This window comes from Hyaena hyaena, unplaced genomic scaffold (assembly GCF_003009895.1).
Source record: "Hyaena hyaena isolate Hyena2069 unplaced genomic scaffold, ASM300989v1 scaffold_132, whole genome shotgun sequence".
NCBI classification, from domain to species: domain Eukaryota; kingdom Metazoa; phylum Chordata; class Mammalia; order Carnivora; family Hyaenidae; genus Hyaena; species Hyaena hyaena.
Window position 1 is genome coordinate 2796026 of NW_024080764.1, and position 20012 is coordinate 2816037.

Genomic DNA, 20012 nt, shown 5'->3' on the forward strand with positions numbered 1-20012 from the left:
GAAGTCTTCATATCTTAATTTCCTATCATCCTCACAATTTGATGTCACTATTTCAATAATAATGAAGAAAAGAAATGGCTGAATCACAAAGTAAAGGATGTGAGAAGTCTTCATAACTTAATTTCCTATCATCCTCACACTTTGATGTCACTGTTTCAATAATAAAGAAGAAAAGAAATGGCTGGGAAGATGGCAATCATTAAGCAATGAAAAATTTGGAAGTAAAAATGATACTAATATTCCATCATAAGAAACTTAAAGAAAGGATATTTGGCAGATCTGTAGATTCAACATGATGAGCAACACACCAATAACACAAGAGGATTAGATCGGCCAAAGAAAAGATTTCCTAATGGCGGCACCTGGGTGACTCAGTCGGTTAAACTTGGGACTTGGGCCCAGATTAAGATCTCGAGGTTCGGTGAGTTGGAGTCCCACATCATCAACCTGTCTGCTGTCAGCAAGGAGCCCACCTCGATCCTCTGTCTCTCTCTCTGTCCTTCCCTCGCTCAAGTATGCACTCTCTGTATCAAAAATAAACATTATTTTTTTTAAAACAACACTTAAAAATATTTCCTAACACACTGAGAACAAATTACTTGATCACATTTCTGTGAGAAACTTTTTATTAAGACAGCTCCTCTCCCCTCACTATTTATGACCACAAAATAGAACCCTAGTGATCCCTACTTTTTCCAGGAAATTGAATATTGACCAATTCTTTCCCTTTTAAAATGTTCCTAAATTTGCTTTCTTGTCCCTTTGCAGCTAACCAATGACTGCCAAAGATACCTGAAGATCAATGAGAGAGTCTCCCCCTGCTTGCAAGCTTTCTACCTTAATGGAAAACTTGACAGACTCTGTCAGAGTTTCCTATTTTTTACTCTATAAAACTGATTCTTCTTTCTAACTCCTTTTACGGATTAAAGGTAGAGTGTCTTGCTTGAGATCATATGAACTATGTCAAAATCTAATTTGGGGCTTTGATCTCTAATCCCTCTAATATTTTAAATATTCTATTTTACAGACCCATTTGGATGTTTTATCTAAGTTAGTAATTCTGACCAAATCAAATAGAACTAATGTCATATAATTGATTCTTCTAGATACTACAGTGGACCAAGATCAAATCAGTGAAGGAAAAAAAAAAAAAAAGTATGTCTCACTCTCAGCCTAATCTTTAGACCTGAGGTGAGCATCCTTCTGAGGGTACAACTATTTGACAAGGATTTCATTCCATAATTTGACAGATTGAAACCCAAAGGTTTGATAATTTGACAGGCTGAAGCCCAAAGGCAGAATCGAGTCAGTAATTTAACATGAAAAAGTCAAATTTGTTAAGTGTGATTTTTCAAACCTTAACATTGTGTGAATGTGCACATATGCACACACAAGCATACAAAGGAGGGGATATTGGAATTCCTTTCAAGGGGAACAAGATCAGAAAACCAAGTGAAATTAAGGCAGAGGGTCTTGCTGAGGGGAAAAAGTGCATCTAAAGAAAAGAGGGAATAATCTGGAAAATGAACAGTTTAGGAAATTTTAACTTTGCTCTGGGGTTGGTTTTGTCTTTTTTTGACCCGCTGGATTATGGCTTTGGTCCGGTCCCTGGAACCCCTCCTGCTGCCATTATAGAGTTCCTCCATCCATAACCAGAGAATTCTATCTAAAACTTAAACCTGACCATGTGTGTCCCCCATTTAAAGCCTTTTTTAAGGGCTCTCAATTGCTCTTAGAATAAATCTACCTCCTGCTTAGCATCTCACCAATACCTTCTTCCTCTCCCCAAACTCTACCTTGCTCTCTCTTGTTTCTGGTGTCTGCACCTGCTGCTTCCTCTGCTTGAAATAACCACTGCTCCACCTGCCATTTCCTCTCTTAGCTGACACCTGTTCTTTTCAACTTACTGCTTAGAAACCTCTTTCTAGAAAGCCTCTTACATCTACCTCCCTCCAAGTATTCTAGGCAGTCCAGTAGCAGCCTGCGGTTATAAGGCCCTGCTTCATAGGGTGCCCTAGGGCATTCACTTCTTTCCTTGTCTATAAGACCCCTTAGATTGTGAGCCAACTTATAATACAGTCTGGTGTCCATCTTACTTCTCATTATACAAATAGTATTTAGCAAAGTTCATGATATGGAGCAACTAATTAATAAACAGTAAATTAACGATTGAATATATTTGACAGTGACTTAGATATACTGTAAAAATAAGAAAGAAAAATACATAAAAGATAAAGGGTTAGAAATATTTTTTCTAAAATTAGACTTTAAACTCATATCCTCAACCTCCTTTTGAAAGCTTTTAAGACCTCAGTAAAATGTAGCCGTCCTGATTTGTGATTATACCAATAGTACACCAATGATATGTGGTCCACTGACAAAGTGGAATGCTTTGCAGAGCTAGAAAATTTGATTAAAACAGAACAAACTGATTGGATTTAAAGATTATATGGGGTCATAGTCTCAAGACTTGCATTTGAGAATTGCCAGTAGCGGGAGTATTATATTATCCATAAATCCATCTTCCATGTAAAGCAGTACATGGTGTGAGCCAGGCTGATGCTGTTGCAGTTCATATCTTTTGAGAAGAGTTCATATCAGCACATGATGCTAATGTAAGTTATCCCATATTATTTGCATGCTATATTATCATTTACTTAGTAATCCAAAAGGGAGTAAACATAAAGCATGGTGCTTGTCATGAGAGTTATGTTTCAAATATAATAATTCTCCCACTCAAGCAGAATTCATACATGAATTCAGAATGACTGCATGGTTAGCACACATATGACATATTCTTCAGTGGTAAAATTCTGGTCAGATACATCTAAATATGTTTATGTAAACTCTATGCTGAAATTCTTATCATTTATAAATTTAATTTAATGCATTCGTAATTCTTTCACTTCTTGCACTAAGAATTTGAACACATCTCAGTCAACAAAACAAAACAAAAACAAAAACTAGTATATTCTTAGTGAAATGAGAAGCAGCCATTAAAATCTGTCCATTAACACACACCCATGCACACACACACACACACACACACACACACACAACCATTCAACTCTAAAAAAATCAACTAAATTTTATTAGGTTTTTCTTTTTGTTTTTGGTTTTTGTTTCTTTTTTTTTTTTCATTACTGATGGTCTTAATTTTGCGAACTGTTATATGGATGATATTTTCCATGTTAAAATATAGATATTAAAAGAACTACCTCTAGCATAGCAACATTCGGATAGGGCAAGGTAGTTATAGACATGAGCATAAATATTTTTAACCTTTTAAGACAAAGCTAAAAGTGAATTGTCTATCTAAAGAGGGCAGCTTATATCTGCTGTTCCAAAGGGGGAGGAAGGATTGTTCTCAAACTTCTGGTCTCTTATACTTCCTTTACCTCCAAAGAGGCAGATACCTGCCTGTGACAAATAAAATGTCATATTATAATCCTCTGCTGTCCAATGTCAACATTAAAAAAAATAAGACAATTATCATGGTGATTACAGGCTATTGTGAGAATACACAGTCAGTTGTTTTGGTATTATTAAAAAATTTACACACATTATTTTGAGTGTTAAAAGTAAAGCATCATTTACTAACTGGAAATATTAATAATAATATAAAGAACTACTTAAAGAATTAGAAGAGATTAGAAGAGAAGCAAATATGGAGTTTAACTATAAGAACTTTCTATTTTTTAAATGACCTTCTGTATTATACTGCATATTCAAGATGTACTGAAATGAGAAATGTGGAAATTATTAAAGTTGGATCAGTATAAAAATATTGATTTTTTTTCAGGATTTCTAATCCTATTTTCTGTGAGATTTCTTTTTCCTCCATTTTCACTGAGCAAGAGATAAAAATCTATTTTTCTACCCCTATCAAATTTATAGAGTAAGGCCAAATTTTGAAAGGTTAATTAGAAGAAAACTAATACCCTAGAGGAAGGTCAGGTTAAAGTGGGTTCTCTAATCCTTTGCTCCTCAAAGTAGGTCCTTGGACCAGCAGCACTGGCTGCACCAGGGAGATCACGAGAAATGAAGAATCTCCTGGTGCCCCTCTAGACATGTTAAATTCAGATCTGCATGGTTACAGGGTCTCCTGGAGATCTGTATACACATTAAAGTTTGAGAAGGCAAATTCTATTACACTGGTACATGTAATGCATTCCTCTTCAAAGTTTGAGGAGATTTAGCACAGCTCATATTCACGTTTTTCCATCATAGGAAGGGGGGCGTATATTTTAATTTTATAGATAGCAAATATAGGATGCATAAGAGATGTGATTTACCACTTATTACACTGTCAGTAATGATAAATTTGTCAATGAACAATCAATATTAAAATGATTTCTTCATATTATTCTATAAGTTGAAGCTAAAGGGAATGCTGTTTTAGATAATAAAAACAGACTCTTGCTAACATCATTGAGTTTTTATGGAATTAGAAGTGTTATGCTATATAAAGAGAACAATTTCCAGAGTGAGTTTACTTTGTATGTTCTTTTTCTTATTAACTATCAGTAATTTGAGCTTTATAATCTATGTGATTGCAAAATAAATGAAACTCTGTGCTGTTTTACTCTATTTTACTGGTGATAAGTTCTCTCATTTTATTATACCATCCCCCAATCTGAATACTTTTGTTATTTTAATAAGTTTAATTGATTCATTTCATTGCTTTTTATGCTTAACTCTAATAAGTAAATAGTGATTGTTCTATACTTGCTAGGACAAAGCACAGTGCAGGGAATGGTGTCTATTAAATGATAAATAAGATACAATTTCTGCTCTAACACACTCCAGTTCATCAGGGGAGTGAAGACATATACACAAATAACCATGATTAATTTCAATGACAAAGAAAATGCTGTGGGAACACAGAGAACAGTCACTTCTGATTTGTGGAATTAGTTAGGACTTCTTGAAGGAGAAAACATTTAAAACTAGGCCAAGGAGGATTGCTGAGATAATAAGAGGAAAAAGTTACAAAGGGTATTTTTTTGTGTGAAGAGAGCAAGAGTATCTCCCTGTGTCCAGGACATTATTACAAAAAGTGTCCAAGGAAGGAAGGACCCACATAATTTTACTTACTTGGCAACTTGCATTAAAGTATACACAGTTTAAAATATGACTCTTAAAAAAATATATATATATGAAGAGTTCCTGTAGGAGATTTTTTTAAAGTGAATTAATGAGGGAAATGGCAAGATGATAAAATCCATTCTAAGGAGAGTAAAATAGGCTGCTTAACATAAAGTCAGAAGGGGGAAAAAAAAACCCTCAGGAATAATGTTCAATATTAGACACAAAGTTGGCTAACATCCTGCAGGGCAATAAAAATGTAACCTTTGGGGTTATCCTTTCCAGTGGACAGGAATCATGTGTTACTTCTGTCTCTCCTAAAAGTTTGGGGTGCCTAGGTGGCTCAGTCCGTTAGGTGTCCGACTTCAGCTCAGGTCATGATCTCATGGTTTGTGGGTTCGAGCCCTGTGTCAGGCTCTGCGCTGACAGCTAGCTCAGAGCCTGGAGCCTGTTTCAGATTCTGTATCTCCCTCTCTCTCTGACCTTTCCCAGCTCACGCTGTCTCTTTCTCCCTCTCTTAGAAATAAATAAAACATTAAAAAAATTAAAAATAAATAAATAAAAGTTAACATCTAATTTTACACTCTGACTCTAATTAATATTAAATCAAACAAAGTTACAATTCCCTAGGACATCAGCTGACTCTCAAGTGAAGTGTTTGATAATGCTCTGGTAGAACTTCAAGAGGGCACATCTAGATAATATTTAAATTGATTTGTCAACACCATCCAGTTAAGTAGCTATTATCATACATTGTAGAAGAAACTTAGTCTTAAAGATATTAAGTAAATTGCCCAAATCACACAGCTAATATGCTGAAAGAAGAAAGATCTTAATCCAGATTTTTTTGATTTCTAAGCCATAGCCTTTGAACTACACAAAAGGAACAGTTAATACTTATCCTGTCCCAGGCAACCTCTTGGTGCTAAACTAAATAAATTAATTCAATATTTACAACAAAAACCCCCTGTGGGGCAGAAGTTTAGGAATTCCCTGAGCCTACACTGATGGGTTAACAAGGCATAATGTATTAGAAAGCCGTATAGGATGAACACACCCAAGTTTGGGTAAACAAGATTAGGTAAAAAGATTAGGTATGTGGGGCAAAGGACAACAGTATAGAAATAGGGAATCTAAGGATGAAAACATCCAAGATGAGGTAAACAAAATTAAATATTTAGGGAAGAAATGCCCCTAACTTAGTACAATACTAGCTTAGTACAATAGCAGAAAGCTGCTTTCACAGGAAGGAAGGAACTTCCTGTATTAGGTAAACAGGTAAATAGGGCTGTTGGCCACAGCAGGCAAAGTTGCCCAGGGCAGAGCTAATTAGCAAAAGAATGGTGCCTTGTTGACCCTGAGGTAGCAGCTTTGTCTTGTCCCCTAGAACAGTTTAGGTAAACAGAGGTGGCACCAAATGTTTGCTATAAACAACCTTCCACCCAGCAGCAGAATCTTGTTTTGTATTGACCCCAAACCCTTAACACTGCCTGTCTCCAAAACCCCCTTCTCCCCATGCCCACGAGTTAATGATCAAGATGTCACTGTCTCTTTGTACACGCCCATCACCCTTGTAAGCATTCTGATCCTAATAAAATTGGAGCAAAGACCCTGACTTGGGGCTCTTGTCTCCTCCGGGACATTAGCCTCTCTCACATTTTAATCCTGTATCCTGTTTTCTTGCTGGACAAGAGAGAATTCCAGACTCAGTGTCTATGACAACCCCCTTCCCCCAAACACCCCAAACACCCCAAACAGTGAGATTGTTGGATTTCTTCATTTCTGCAAATGAAGAGACTGGGATCCAAAAGAACAAAAAGACAAAGGGAGGGTAAAGTAGTCAGTGGTAAAAGACCTGGCAAAGTAGCTAGCAGCTAGAATTTCAAATTCTAAGAGTGTCTGTGTGTGTGTGTAGTATATAGTATATAGTATATATATATATATAGTGTGTATAGTGTGTATATATATATATATATATAGTGTTCAAAGAATAACACACTTTAGCATGTCTACATGCTATATATATATATATATGTCTATATATATCTAGATATATAGATATATATACTTTGTATATATACTATATATATCTAGATATATATAGTATACTATATAGCATACTATATAGTATAGTTCAAAGTAATATATATATATATATAGTGTTTGTATATATATATATATATATATAGTGTTCAAAGAATAACACACTTTAGCATGTCCCAAATATAGCACAGACAAAGTTATGGGATCAAGTAAGTGTGAATGGAGGGGCGACTAGGTGGCTCAGTGAGTTAAGCATCTGTGTCTTGACTTCAGCTCAGGTCATGATCTCACAGCTCGTGAATTCAGGCCCAACACGGGTGCTGACAGTGTGGAGCCTGCTTGGGGTTCCTTCTCTCTCCCTGTCTCTCTGTCCCCCACCCCCAGACCCCCAAAATAAATAAGTAAACTTAAAAAAAATCAAGTGTGGATGGAGAAGCTTTTCGCAGTTTCTGCTTAAAGAACTAGAATTTGTTTTTTGTGATTCTTAACCATTTTGGATCAGATATCAATCTGTGATTCAGAGAAAGTTATGGAGTCTTTCAGCTGAAATGTGCATATCTATTGACACATGAAATTTGGCACTTTTTGAAGACAATTAAGTATTTACTTCTACATAAGGATACCAATAGGTAGTGAGAACACTAATAGCTGTTTAGACATTAATATTCTTATGTATTGTTTAAGCACATCCCTCAAGTAAATGGGGTTTTGACTAAAACAGGGAAGATGAAAAATAGTGCATCTCTTACCTTCCTCTAGTTAGCACCAGGACCAAATCCCTAGTTCACACTGATCCAATTCAGCCTCATGATTTCATTAAAAAAAAAAAAAAAAAAAAAATCTACCTTGGGCACCTAGATTGCTCAGCAGGTTAAGCTTCTGACTTTAGTTCAGGTTCATGGTCTCACTGTTTGTGAGTTCAAGCCCCACATGAGGCTCTGCATCTTGAGAATGATTCAGCTTCTGTGTCCTGTCTCTCTCTCTGTCCCTCCCCTACTTGTGCTTTCTCTCTTTCTCAAAAGTAAATAAATAAAACATTAAAAAAAAAAGAATCCACCTCTTCCAAGGTAGGACTGAAAAGACGTGATCATAATAGTGTGGTTGAAAGCATAGACTGAACCCAGATGCCCAGGTTTAAATACCAACTTTCCTAACTTCTAGTTGTGATGTTTTTTTTTTCTTTTCTTTTTTTTTAATTCTCTATGTTTTAGTGTTCTTATCTATAAAAGGAGAATAATGACAGTACTTACCTATTATGAGGTTTCGAGGAGTTTGTATTTGTATTTATATAAATTGTTTAAACAGTGCTTGGCACACAAGCTTTTGGTAAATAAGTGTGTATACATTCCAACTTTTTCCATTTTTCCTTTGATTAAAACATATAAAAAAACACACCTATTAAATACCCAGAGTCTGTAATATTAGTTCTTAGGGTTTATAAAATTTCTATGACTGTATTTTTCAGGAGGTAACTATAGCTCTATTCTTTTAAAAACCTTAAGAATATATAAATGACACTCACTGCTGATTAAAGAATATTAGTCCTCTGAAATGTGAAAAAAATAATTATTTTTCCTGTTCCTAAAATGGAGATATCAGCTATAAATTACTTTTTCTCTCTATAGGCTGATATAATTTCACTTAAGGTTTCTTGGTACTTCCTGACTAATTAATTGTGTAATCTTAAATATGAGTTCATTAGAAAATATATACCTAATGTATATTCTTAACTGCTAACCATTATCTTATTGTACTTTGTCTTTTGAATTATTGAATTAATAAACTCTACCATCATCATAATTGGGGCTTTACACCTTGATGATTCTATCTCATTGAATCAATTACCATTTTTGTTTCTCAGTATCTTGGTATAAATCTTGGTATCTCAGTATCTTGGTATTTTATTGAAAATATATTTTATGACTTCATTTTAGTGTTTATGATATAATCATAATCTGAAAAATTCTATAGTTTTAAGAAAGGAGCAATCTCAACTTTATGCATTGCCCCAAATATAGGAAACATTTCCACTCACTATATTAATTCTGATAATGAAAAACTCTGCCTCATAACATCTAATTTGACCAAGAGCATACAAATTTGCCTTTCAGAACACTTTCTTTTGTGGATTTAATGCTGTATTCGTATTTCTGTGTTTCTTTTCATAAACTTGGATAATATTTAACATTTATTTAACTCACTCAGGAACTGTGAGTCCTCAAATATTCTAAAGATGAAAAAACCTTACATAATTTCACATCACTTATGCAAACATGATATATTGCTCACCTTCTGGAGTTATAAAGCACATAATATCTTAAGCCTTCTTTAATTTTCACTATGTAAACTTTAGGATGTTTCTTATTATATTCTTTATGAGGGGATTTGTAATACAAATTAATTAGGGAAATAAGATACTGATAAACTGGGGACAGAAGTAGAATTTGAAATGAGCGTATTTATAAATCCATATATTTTACAACATAGAGATTTTTAATATTTGAGGAACAGAGCTATAAAATTATACCGATTAATTTCAATGGGCACAGAGTGAGATTCACCTATTTGACTGAAGATACAATTCCTGGTGAAATTATAAATATATCTTCAGCAGGATGCATGTTTCAGAGTAACTTCCTAAGTAAATTTCAATAGGTATGCTCATATTTAACCAGTAGAGGGAGCTCTGAAAAAGCTTAGTAAATAGGAGAAAAGGAAGTTAACATAAACTTCTAAGTAAAAATTACTAAAAATACTTGGGTCATAGATTAATTAATAAATTAATTTTACTTTCAAAGTCATGTGCCTTTGGAATTCCTTTGGTTAATATGCTTTTTATTTTTCATATCTTTAACAATTATTTTATTTTAAGAGCTCCCCTAGATGTGTATGTCATTTGTTACTGTCTATATATCCCAGTCAGTTTATATCTAAATTTATTTAAACATAACCTGGGCTTTTATAGGTTATTTTACATGTTTATCTTCTCCATTTTGTGTATGCTATAGTTGCATTTACAGTTTGTAAAATGGGATACTATTAAGTCACCAAGAACTTTGTTGTTTAAAGTTGGGCTTATTGGCCCTATAGGTCTAAATAAAACTGAACTAGAATAAACATAGTTCCATAAAAGTCTAGAAATATCCAATCACCGTAGCTAGTTGATAAACAGTTGATATTGAGTGAGTATTTACTGGAATCTTAATGTTGTTCTGGGTACCCTAATATATATAAAAGGAATACAACCAAGTGAAAGTGTTCTTAGAAGCATAGAGTAATGGCAGACAGGTAGGATTTAGGACCAGAGCTTGGTTTCTGGGAGTTAGGATAGGGGTTTTACTTTTGAGATAAACAACTTATTCAGATATAATGATTCATGAATAGCAGGTTTGATTTAAGGATTATAATAGTGAAGGTAAATTTTCCTAACCTGTTGCCGAAACACAAGTATTCAGTATATAATCCCCTTTTCATACATATACACCAGAGCTAGTAAACACACATGATTCATAAACCCTATTTCTCAAACCCAAACATCTCTGAAATTCACTTTATGGTGAACCTAGACTGACCCAAACTAATTCAGCGGCAAGGTGTGAATTCAAATGAAATGAAGTTACCTATAGTCATTATATTTTATATTATATAAACTGCCATCTTTTTTGAGAAATGCTTCAAACCATTTATTTTGCTTATACTCCCTCTTTTACGTAAGCATGAACAAAATACATAATTTAACAGCCATGTCTACAGTGTCCAAGAGTTTTGTTCCTAAATGTACAAGAACAGTTTTAATGTCTAAGAAGCAGAGAGCTCTGTAAAGCTAAAGATCTTTTGCAATAAAGGCCTTCTTTAAAAGAGAAGCATTAGGTAATAGGAGAATTGGAGGACTTTCTTTCTCGTTGGTATATAAAATAATGTTCTAACAACTGATGGTGGCTAGATAAAATAAACCCTTAATGATCCCTATGTGGTACCTTAGGAATAAATTGTCTATCAATTTCAGTCAGAAAATGGCTCAAACTCAAGTACAAAGTGCCATATTTTCTTGACCATAAATATCCATCATTTTGCTGAACATTAACATACTTGATTATCAGGTGCTCATACAGAACCCCATGTGGGTGTTATCACATCTAGTATACATATCCCATTTTAGTTCTGGACTCTGGAAACTTCTGAACTCCAAAAAATTTGGCTTCAAGGGTTTTGGATGAAGGACTGTGGCTGTATGGCCTAAACCTATTGCTAAACTGTTTCAAGTATAATGTGATGATCATGTTTAATTTATGAGGCTAGAAATTTTATATGGGTACCTATCATGCAAGAATGATATCATGCAGGAATAATCCGTCATTAAGTAGGCTGCTACGGACTGTTTGAGTTCCCCCAAATTCACTGAAATCCGAACCCCCAATGTGATGATTTTAGGAGGTGGAGACATTGGGAAGTGATTAAGATAAGATGAGGTCACGAGGAGCCCTCATGAATGGGATTAGTGTCCTTATGAAAGCCGGGAGGGGCTTGCTTCCTCTCTCTGCTTTTGCCATGTAAGGAAAAGATAGAGTCATCAGTCCCCAACATGGAAGAGTCCTCACCAGAACTTGGTCCTGCTGGCATCCTGATCTCAGACATTCAAGCCTCTAGAACTGTGTGAAATGAATTTGTTGTATATGAGCAATCCAGTCTATGGTCCTTTGTTATAATAGACTGAACTGACTAAGACACAGAGCATCCCACATGCAAAGATTTATGCCTACATCAAGCCACTTAGTTATTAACATCAAAATTATCTAAACATTATAATAGCATTATAGGGAACATTGTAAATTCTTGCTAACCAGAAAGACTACTTCTTTTTGAGATGATGACAGTTTATGTGGTTGTAGATTTATCCCATCAATTCTGGCTTAAATTTACATAATTCGTAGAACATAGAATGCTAGAAGTTCACTTATCATGAAAAACTGCAAAATCAGTTGGATAATAGGTGACAAAGAGAAAATGATTAAGAATAACTGTAGAGCGAAGGCTGATGATAAAATATAACGTATCTAATAGATTTTTTTAATGACCCTTGCTCTTCACCAGTGATTTGATAGGTAAGTTAACAAAATACCACCAGAATTTCTCCTAAAATATATAAACACTGTATTCAAGAATAGAAATATGGAGGATTTTCTATTCCTGAAAATGAAACGTAAGATAATTGGAGAAAATAAAAACACAGATGTTAATTAAAAGGACCAGTTTAGACTTTAGGGAAAAAAATTCTAGTAGTTCAATATTATAAAGATACTCCTACAGTCCAGATGCCTTTAATATATGTGTATGCCAATAATTTATGATACATCATTAAGATAGCCTAAATCACACACCAATATTATTTCCTTCTTGGTCCATAACAGACACTTTCTCCATCACCACCTCAGAAGTTTTCAATGGTAGCATTAAATACAACCCTGAATCGACAGTTACAATTGCTATGTAGAGAAGAAAACTATGTTTCAATACTTTTATAATGATAACTGAGATATTACACTGAGATACATACATTTCCAAAACAAGATAAGTGTAGCTCCTGCAAGGCATGAAATGGTATGAAAAAAATGGTTTATTAAAGGAAATTTATGAATACGAGCTCAAAATCACAAACAGAATAGGATGTATGTGAGTAAACCAACATGCTGAATAAATATTTTCTCCTAAAAGCACAATCATGCAATTTTCATGAAATTCAAAAATTGCAGTTATTTCCAAGGTTACCTCTACTTTTCTTCTTCTTCCATTAATGATAGACTGCTTTTGTCTGTTTCTTGTCTCACTTCTTTCCCCACTGTGAGGCTTATTTATTTTCTGGTCACAGATTTATTTAGGTTTTTCCTGCTGTGTTGGTGTTAAAACAAATTAGCTTAATATATTTTCCTAAAGGTAGATGATTTAGATTTTCTTCCTTTCCTATGGATAAAGATAAAAATGGTTTAATAAATTTATTTTAAGGTAGTTGAGTTTTAGTGCCTCTGTGACTTACTTCCTGCTGAGGAATCACAGTGTACCACAATGACATATTTTGAAAGATGCCTGAAGAGTTGGGCTGTTGTTTCATAGGATCAGTATATTTAAGTCATGCAGAATTTTCTTCACTTTTCTTCTTTTTACCTTTTCCTTCCTTTCCTTTACCTTCCTCTTCTCCCCCTCTTTTTCCTTCACACTCCCACCTAGAAAAACCACTTGTGTTAGTTTTTATTTCCCTGTCTTCCATTTTCTTAAATAATAGAATGATCCTCAGTAAAGAGCATATGGATTTATAAAACTGGTTTACATTCTTCAGTAAATTTCTACTTCTGATCAGGCTGACACAGGGATTTCTCAAGATGGTGTTTTGAGTGATAGAAAAACAGAGCAGAAATTCTAGGCACTATTCCAGCCTAAGGAACAATAGGGCAGCATAGTCCTCTGGCCCAGGCAGCAGGTACTTGGAACAGAGTGCTATCTCACGGGAATGATAAGGTCTCTGTACAGTGCTTCATGCTGCTTCTCTGCCTGTGTTCTCATTACAGCCCAAGTGAGTCTAATTTTAGAAACCCCCTGTTTATTACACTTCTGAGCGAATTATAGACATTCCTTGCATACATGATTAGGAAGATTTCTGAGAAAACTGTATATAGAACTTTTTACCTCATTCCTTTGGAAAGTCCCTGGTATCTATCTCTCTACTGTGTCTACCCATCTCAAAATTCTCCTGTGCTGGCCTTAACATAGACTCCACTCTTACAGGACAGGGCCTCAGGACTCCTTAATACAAGCAATTTACTGCCATTTCTATATTTTAGTAGAAATTTGTCTAGTATAGACAAGCACACACAGCTCCCACATTCTCCCACTATCCTGCTAAAGTCCACAAGCATACTCTCCCATGGCCAAAGTCCCACCCCTACATTCTCTGATTGCCTTGCTAAAATAAATAGGCCTGCCCAGACTAAACAGGAGATTCTTCCAAATTATCTGGCTCTAGTGGCCAGATGGGCTTCTATTCCTGTGTCCCAATTACTGTAACAATAAGAGAAACTATTATTGGTAGGTCACCATCAATATGGCACAGCAGAGACAGAAAACTGAAATACATCCCCAGTCTTCCTGTGAAAAAGATCTATTTATTTACTTGCCCTGGAGCTTTAGCCTGGAGGGTAGGCTTCAGGTTTGTCACACATATAAAGGCTGTTGAAATACTCCCAGGGAAGTTGAGTTGGGAAATGCCATATTTTTGCTCTTCTTAAGCCTAGCTATAAATTGCTGCTGCCTCTCAGAAAGAAGCCTATACAGTGATCTAGAATCTTGATTTTTTTGTGACAGTCATCCAGTGTGTACCTCCAGATCACTTAGTCTGGAGGCTAGAAGAATTTACAACTGATATCCTACATGATGTATATTTTCATACCTTAAAAGCTGCAGTCTGAGGGTCTGGCTCCCAATCAGCCTCAAATTAGGAGCTAAATGAGCTCTTTCTGCCTGAAACACCGAGAGATTGTGGCATACCCTCAACAACTGGAACTTTCCAAGAATGAATCAGTTTACTTCGACAATCACAGAGGTTCAAGAGACCCCCCAAGAGCTATGTCAATGTTGAATGACAAGATTCATCTTCTATACAAGGTAAATCATTTAAGACTATGTGAAGTAGCTGTTTCACCTAACACAGAATCATACACAGAGAAAACATAAATAAACTTCAAAAAAAAAAATCAAACATAGAGAATCAAGCAAAATGAGGTAACAGGGAAATATGCTCCAACTGAAAGAGTAAGATAAAACATGAGAAAAACAAAACAAAACCAAAAATCTTAATCAAACATAAATAAATAATTTACCTGATAAATACTTCAAAGTAATAGTCTTAAGATGCTCACTGAACTAGGGAGAATAGTGGATGAACATGGTGAGGAATTCAATAAAGATACAGAAAATAAAAGAAAGTACCAAAACAGAAGGCATGGAGCTGAAAAATACAATTCAACTGAAAAATATACTAGACATGGTTTAATAACAGACTAAATGAAGCAAAAGAAAGGATCAGTGATCTAGAAGACAGAACAGACAGAACAGTGGGACATACTCAGAAGAACAAAAAATAATAATAATAATAAAAAGAAGATAGCTTAAGGAGCCAATGGGGCAACATCAAGTGAAACAATATGTGCATTATAGGAATCATAGGCATAGAAGAGAGAGAAAAGAGGACAGAATGCTTATTTGAAGAAATCATGGCTATAAACTTCTCTACCCTGGGGATGGATACAGACATCCGATCCAGGCAGCCCAGAGATCCAGATAAGATGAAGTTCAAGAGATCTACACCAAGATAAAACTAAAATGACAAAATTAAAGAGGAAGAGAAAATATTAAGAGCAGCAAATGGGGGCTCCTGGGTGGCTCAGTTGGTGCAGCATCTGACTCTTAATTTTGGCCCAGGTCATGGTCTCACAGTTCCTGGAATTGAGTCTCAGGTTGTACTCTGGGCTGACAGCATGGAGCCTGCTTGGGATTCTCTCTCTCTCCCCCTCTCTCTGCCCCTCTCCCACTCATGCTCTCTCTCTCTCTCTCTCTCTCTAAATAAATAAATAAATAAATAAACAAATAAATAAACTAAAAAAAAAAAAAAGCAGCAAGAGAAAAACAACTTGTTACATACAATGGAACCACTGCAAGACTATGAGATTTTTTCAACAGAAACTTTGAAAGCCAGATGGGAGTGTTATGATATATTCAAAGTGTTAAAGAGACTTCTTAAAGCTGAAAATAAATTAGGAATAAGAGAACAAAGCATATAAAAATATACATCTCACTGGTAAAGATAAATATACAATAAATGTAGTGTATTAACCACTTACATGGTTAGTGGTTACCATAGCTAACTATATACCATAGCTAGTATGAAGGTTAACAGACAATAGTAAAGATAACGATAACTATGATAGTTAAGGCATACACAAAAGAAAAAAGTTATAAAATGTGACAACAAAAGCATAAAATGAGAAAGAAGTAAAGTAATAGCTTTAGAATACATTCAAAATTAAGTTGCTATCAACTTAAAATAGACTATTATATAGAGAGAATATTATATGTGATCCTCATGGGAACCACAAAGCAAAAATCTCTAGTAGTTATGCAAAAGAAATTGAGAAAGGAATCTAAACACAACACTTAAGAAAGTCATCATACTACACAGGAAGAAAGCAAGAGAGTAAGAAAGAACAGAGAGAAACAAGACAACCAAAAAACAACAAACTGGCAATATGTACACATTTATCATTAATCACTTTAAATGTAAGTGGACTAAAAAAATTTTCAGTCAAAATACACAAAGTGGCTGAATAAATTAAAAGAAAACAAGGCCCATCTATATGCTGTGTATAAGCTATATATAGATATATGTTGCCCACTTCAGATGTAAGGACACACACAGACTACAGACTAAAAATGAAGAGATGGAGAGATATTCCATACAAATGGAAATCAAAAGAAAGCCGGGGTAGCGATACTTATATCAGACAAAATGGACTTGAAAACAAAAACTGTAATAAAAGAGAAAGAAGATTATTATATAGTGATAAAGGGGTCAACCCAAGAAGAGGATAGAATATTTGTAAATCTTTACACACCTGAAATAGGAACATTAAATATATAGAACAAATATTGACAAATCTATAGGGAGAAATTGACAGCATACAATAATAGTAGGGGACTTTAATTACCCACTTACAACAATGGATAGGGCAACCAGACAGGAAATCAATAAACAAACATTGGAACATCAGCCTTAAATAACCAATTAGACCAGATGAACTTGATAGATATACATAGTATATCCCATCCAAAAACAGCAGAACACATACTTTTCTCAAGTGCATATGGAACATTCTCCAGGGTAAACCATATATTAGGACATAAAACAAGTCTTAGTAAATTGAAGAAGACTGCAATACTATCAACCACCTTTAGTGACCACAATAGAATGAAACTATAAATCAATTAGAAGAAAACTAGAAAAAAAAATAGAAATATACGCAAATTAAACAACTTGCCCCTGCACAGCCAATGGGTCAATGAAGAAATCAAAAGAGAAATAAATAAATACCTTGAGACAAATGAAAATGAGAATACAACATACCAAAATCTATGGGATACAGAAAAATTAGTTCTAAGAGGGAACCTTACAGTGCCACAGTTCTACTTCAAGAAAAAGAAAAAATTGCAATCAAATTTTACACCTAAGAAAAAACTAGAAAAGAACAAACCAAAGTTAGTACAAAAAAGGAAATAATAAAGATCAGGGCAGAAATAAATGAAACAGGGATACCTGGGTTGCTCAGTCATTTAATCATCAGCCTCTTGATTTCAGCTCAGGTCATGGTTTGTGAGATCAAGCTCTGCATCAGGCTCTGATTGAGATTCTATCTCTCCCTCTCTCTCTGCCTCTCCCCTGCTTGTGCATGAATGCACATCCTCTCTTTCACTCTCTCAAAATAAATAAATAAATAAACACGTCTTTAAAAAAGAAATAAATGAGACTAAAAAGACAATTGAAAAGGTAAATAAAACTAAAAGCTAGTTTCTTGAAAAGATAAACCAAGTTGACAAAATTTAGCTAGACTCACCAAGAGAAAAAGTGAGAGAGTTCAAAGAAATAATAGAATTGAAAGAGGAAGTTACAGTTGATACCACAGAAATATAAACCATAAGTGACTATTATGAATAATTATATGCCAAGTTGGATAACCCAAAAGAAATGATTAAATTTCTAGAAACTTACAATCTCCCAGGACTGAATCAAGAAGATAAAGTAAATCTGAATAGACCAATCACCAGCAAGGAGATTGAATCACTAAAAAAAAAAAAAAAAAATCTCCCAGCAAACAAAAGCACAGGACTAGATGGTTTCACTGGTGAATTTTACCAATCATTCAAAGATTTAATACCTAAACTCATATTTTGTCAAAAATTAAAGAGGAGGGTACACTTCGAAACTCATTTTCTGAAGCCAGCATTACCCTGATATCAAACACAAACAAGGATACCGCAGGAGAAAAAAAATATATAGGGTAATATTCCTGATGAATACAGATGGAAAAATCCTCAAGATATTAGTAAACTAAATTCAACAACACTTTAAAAGTTCATACATCATCAAGTGGGATTTATCCCAGGGATGCAAGGATAGTTCAACATCTTCAAATCAATGGCTACAACACATTATCAAAGGAAACATAAAAAATCGTATCATCTTCTCAATAAATACAGAAAGAAATCTGACAAAATTCAACATCCATTTATGAAAACAATTCTCAATACAGTGGGTTTAGAGGGAACACAACTCAGCAAAATAAAGGCCATATATGACAAGCACACAGCTAATATGATACTCAACAGTGAAAAGCTGAGATATAGAACATGACAAGAATGCCTACTCTTACACTTTATGCACGTAATATTGGAAATACTAGCCAGAGCAATTAGTCAAGGAAAAGAAATAAAACCATCCAAATAAAAAAAAAAGGAAATGAAACTGTCATTATTTTTAGATAATATGAATTCGCATGTCAAAAACTCCAAGAACTCCACCAAGAAAATCCTGTTAGAATAAAATACATTCAGTAAAATTATAGGGTATAAAATCAACATACAGAAGTCTGTTCTGATGCACAACAAACTATCAGAAAGAGAAATTACTAAAACATTCCCTTTTACATTGGCATCTATCTATCTATCTATCTATCTATCAATTTAACAAAGAAGGCAAAAGATGTATACACCAAAACTATAAGAACTTAATGAAAGAAATTGTATACACAAATAAATGGACAGATATTCTGTGCTCATGGATTGAAGAATTAATACTGTTAAAATGTCCATACTACCCAAAGTAATCTACATATTCAGTGAAATGCTTACCAAATTCCAATGACATATTTCACAGAAATAGAACAATCCTAAGGCTTTTATGGAAGCACAAAAGATTCTGAATAAAGAAAGCAATTTTGAGAAAGAAAAATAAAGCTGGAGGTATCATGCTCACCGATTTCCAATTATACTACAAAATCATAGTTATCAAACAGTATGATATTGGCATAAAAACAAACACACAGATCATCAGAAAAGAATGGAGAATCCAGAAATAAACCCTCACATATATGGTCAATTAATTTATAAGAAAGGAGGTAAGAATATACAATGGGCAAAAGGTAGTCTCTTTCATGAATGGCTTTGGGAAAACTCGACAGCTTCATGCAAAAGAATGAAACTGGACTTACACCATGCACAAAAATTAACTCAAAATAGAGTAAAGACTTAAATGTAAGACCTGAAACTATGAAACTTCTACACAGGTGATAAGCTCCTTGACATTACTTTGGTGATGATTTTTTATAGCCCTGAAGAAAATGAAAATACTAATTTGAAAAGATATATGTACCCCTATGTTCATTATACTATTTACAATAGCCAAATATGGAAATGACCCAACCATCCATTGATATATAAATGGATAAAGAAAATGTGCTATATACATACAATAGAATACTACTCACCTATAAAAAAGAAGGAGATCTTGCCATTTGTGACAACATGGATGGACCTTAAGTGAATTATGCTTAGTGAAATAAGTCAGAGAAAGACAAATACTCTATGATCTCATTTATACGTAAAATTTAAAAAAAATGAACAAACAAAACTCATAAATATGAACAAAAGAATAGGGGTTCAAAAGGTCCAGAATTCCAGTTGTAAAGCGAGTAGGTCTCAGGATATGATGTGCAGTGTGGTAACTAAAGTCAGTAGATTATAGTGCATGTTTGAAGGTTTCAGGGAGAGTGGATCTTGAGTTG